The following is a 4288-nucleotide window of genomic DNA, read 5'->3' as shown; positions in this document are numbered from 1 at the left end:
AGATTGCAACGACGTTACAGCGAACACGGTTACGAGAAACGTTCCAACATGACTACTCGAGCCCTACCCACCATGCGCTCGTTGACACACTCCTCACTCGCTCCGTTTCTAGGAGGGCTACACTATAGGTCATTTACTGCGAGCGGTCCATACACGCTGCAGGGGAGTTCCGGAAAGAACCTACGAGCATATTGCTTGTAGGGCCCAGTATTGCCGTGAGTCACTCGCTGTTGAGAAACGCTAGGTGGGCGCGAGTGCATGCGTAGAAGGTTCTCAGCCGGAACGCTCTGCGTGCGTGTACCAGCATTGCCAGCATGACGAGGCATGTTGGTCTGGCATCGTTGCCACTGGAGAGGTGCTGGGAATCCTTCGTTGCCCGCGCTTCGCTCGTACTCGAAGGATTGGCGGCATGTCGTGCCGCCAATTCTTCGTGATTCTTGGAAGTGCCACGATCATCTGTCGTGCGCCTCAGTCAGTAAATGAGGCGTGCGCCTCAGTTAGCAAATGAGTCGCACGACAGATGATCGTGGCACCTGCAGGTCCGCAAACCTTGCAGTCGTTGAGAGATGAGACTTTCGGCTATGAACAGCAGTATCATGCTTAGTAAAAATAAGCGTCCGGCTGTGTGAGATGTGACCTTGGAACTTTTGGAGCAAGGCTTTCTGATGGGCAGAGGTTCGCAAATCGCATTTGGAGGCCGATTCATGGAACGCGTGAAATACAGAAAATCGTTGAGATGTACACAGAATCGCACAAAAAATGGGAGCGCGCGCCGGTAAAAGGAAACAGCAGCTCCGAAGAGGGTTGTGTGTAAGGGCGACGAAGTGGTGTTCTCCATCCCCCCCCCCCCCCCCCCCCCCAGCCCCACACCAGAAGCGTTCCGGTGTCCACCCTTAGGTGAGACAAACTACGCTTGCTGGTGGTTTTTCCTTTTTATTTTAACAATAAATTCATTCATTCATTTAGCGCCTCAGGAGGATAGGAAACTGCCGCACTTGAAATACGTACTGCCTTGAGAGGTAAAGGTACCGATGGGCGTGAACAGGAGGCTCCCGACTACAGCAAGCGAGTAGAACGAGCTACTGAAGGTGATTCCCAGGTGGCCGGTCAAGTGCTGACGGGTGCGGCCGCAAAGAAGGAAGCCCAATAGCATATCAACAAAATGTGCTACTAAAATTTCGCCTTCACATTCTCAAAAAGTTCTAAGCATCCCCCATTTTTTTTTTCATTTTCGTGGTCTCACGTCGAAAGAAACGTGCAAAAGGTAGGCAGTAACACCCCCCAGAGAACGGAGTACTTTTGATGTAAATACTACCCGCGAATAGCGATGACACTCAGCAGAGTAAATATGTATGTACTTTACAGCCTTTAGAAACGCTTCAAGGAACTTATAGCAACAGATTTGTGAATCCTGGTTTTCTTCAATGCGGCGTTTTAGGCGCTTAGGTGACGCAAACACAGAAGCGTAAAAAAATATGAGGACTCACGGTGTACTTGCAAATAAATTTACTGGCGACCACCATGTTATTGTCCCTTGTTTGATTATTCGCATCGTTTCCATCAATAATGCTCTACCTTACGGAGTATGTTTCGGATATATAACACTCCACGAGAGGACATTTTCGAAGGTCAATTGCGACTGAGTTATTTGCTTTGAAGAAAAGCTTGTCCCATTGCATGGGTGATACTTGATGAGCGGTAGCATAGTATGTTGTTCTTTTGTCTTCATCACCCGGGTTGTAACTGAGCCTCGGAACGTTAGCGTTCAAACTCAATTTCCTCTTCCCGTGAGGGAAAAAACTTTACAGGAGGCATCCTCTGCACTGATTTTCGTCAGCCCCTGCGCCGGGCTGGTTGCATGTCTCCTTGTTGACTTTGCAGTGTCACATATGATGCGGCGATCCCTCGAACCTAAGTTCATAAATCCGGCTGTTGCGAGTAGAATACGGTATACAAAGTACAAAGCATGCGCCGAGCTACATACGTTATTGTGAGGCTAAGAAAATCAAACAAAAACAAAGAAGCCTCCGCCCGCACCTCAAATTATAGCAGGCTAATGCGCCAAGCCAAAGTTGAATCAAGAAGAATCGTATTGACGATCACATGAAGTAAAATTTAGGAAAAAGTGGGAGGCCCACACCGAGGTTCGCGGCTGGCCGCCTGTATACTAGAGCGAGTGGGAAACATGGGTCAATTCGAATCAAACAAACCACCTGTGTTTCCTCCGGCTTGCAGAGACGCGTCTGGCAGCGCCATCTGATGCCAGTGACGACATGCGCATGGTGCAGAAAGCGCAGCCAAACAACACACGCGGCGCTCATTAGATGGATACCTTTTGCGACGTCCCTCGATCGTTTCGAAATCTGGAAAGGTGGCGGGTTAACGTGGCGCCGAGCAAGCTTTGCGACATGCATCGGGCATTACACTGGCAAAGCGTGGCACGCATTCAAGTCACGCGCGGAACGTGACGAAACCCCGTTTGCTGTTCGTGGTCGGTGCCTTCAAAGCACAGGAGGTCACATGCGAGGTGAACTGGCGGAGAAGGATAAACAAAACAGATGTCACAACTTGTAGCGAGTCAGGGGCAAAAACAAAACGGCGCACGCGGGCCAAGACAATGACGTCTGTGCTCGCGCTACAAGCTACGATTTGTAATGCCACGAAACTTTCATTTTAATGAAAAACAAAACGCGCCTCTTTTTTTTTTTTGGGGGGGGGGGGGGGGGGGATTGAGACCGTATGATTAGTTTATATCGGCTCACTGTCTGGACCTCCCAATGTCGGGTGAAATGTGCCTGCGTGCGTTTTTCGCATAGCTTTCGCGTTAAGCCAACGGCGTGTCGTTGTTCTATGGTGGCTTTACAGAAAGATGTAGTGTGACTTTGCTATGCTAAGCGTTTGAAAGAAGGTCCAGGCCCGCAGCAAGCCTGGAGAAAGGAGAAATTCAAAATGGTTTATTTCTTCTCACCTCGCTGGCGTAAAAATATAGGCCTTAGAGTTGGGCGGTGACAGCGCAAACTGTATAACTATCCCAGACTGACAGAGTGTAAATTTAGGAGGAACCTAATCGCACGTAGTTCATTCGTAAATGGCCTAGTGATGCCATCTGGGCCCCCAGTTGGAGGCTAACCTAATAAACATTAGTCTTTCCCGTAAATTTATATTTCCGTCCATATAGGGGCTGTCCAGTTAATGCGCCACTTTAAATGCTCTAAATTCTATTGCACTTCCTACAAGGCATAGAAATAAACCAAAGCCTCTTTCTTAAGATGGTTAAAACGCGAATCTTTCCCCATGCAAACTGAATCAAATCAAAGTCCAACATCTACGCTCCCAAAGTCCAGAATCCAAATTGCCAAAGCCCAAAGCCACAGTCCATTTCAACTCATGAGTCCAAACGCCCGTAAAACGAACCCGAAGGAAACGCTGAGCGGCCCAAATGTCACCATGGAACGTTCATAATCATCAGCGATTCTATTACGATGCGAATGTGTCTTCCAGTGCTATACCGTATCGTGTTTTGTGGGCAAAGGCCTCCCATTGTCTACGTGTGTGGTATGATTGAAGTGTCTTAGTGGAAACCCATTGTGTAAAGGTGGCTTTCCTGCGGTGCGTTTTGGCACAATACGTCCCCATCAGTAAGGCATAGAAAGCTTCGCTTTGATACCGAGTCCGAACGTCGCAATCGGATGTACGTCGCCTTCATAACGCGAGGTACCCGGGTTCGATTCAAACAGCGGGAAGCGTTTTCTTTTTCGTTCTTGAAGCGCTTGGTTTTTACTTGGACCACCATAACGAGCTTGATGTGCCTCTGCGGGAACCCACTGTGCGAAGGTGGCATTCCTGCCGTGCGTTTTGGCGAAACTACATTGTCATCAGTGAGGTATAGAAAGCTTCGCTTTAAAATAATTCCCCGTTTTCTTTCCTAGAATAGTAGAGCAACAGCACTGTTGAGTAAAGCCCCAGCAGGACGCAGCTTGCAGGTTTTGTGGAAGTGGGCTGAAGGAGTTGAAAAGATTCCAAGAAATGTGATGATTATCCTAGAGGAACAACACAGCGAATTGGACTCTCCGCTTGAGGCTCGGTTTTGTGGAAGACACCAGAAACATTTTAGTCGCCCGGTTTGGTCTTACTCTAATCAGTTACACTTAAATGCGTGCGCGTGACATTGATTAACCTCGTGCCCACATATTTTTTTTTATTGTAGCGTTGGTCGCATGCCCCCGCCGATCGTAAGAGAAACGACGGCCTCGCCGGGAGCCGCAGACTGCATTGTGGCCGTTACGGC

The sequence above is a fragment of the Haemaphysalis longicornis genome, unplaced genomic scaffold (assembly GCF_048455015.1).
Source record: "Haemaphysalis longicornis isolate Haplotype H1 unplaced genomic scaffold, Haemaphysalis longicornis Haplotype H1 scaffold_1, whole genome shotgun sequence".
Lineage (NCBI taxonomy): Eukaryota > Metazoa > Arthropoda > Arachnida > Ixodida > Ixodidae > Haemaphysalis > Haemaphysalis longicornis.
The sequence above is the reverse complement of the archived record's forward strand: the minus strand, read 5'-3'. Positions refer to the sequence as shown.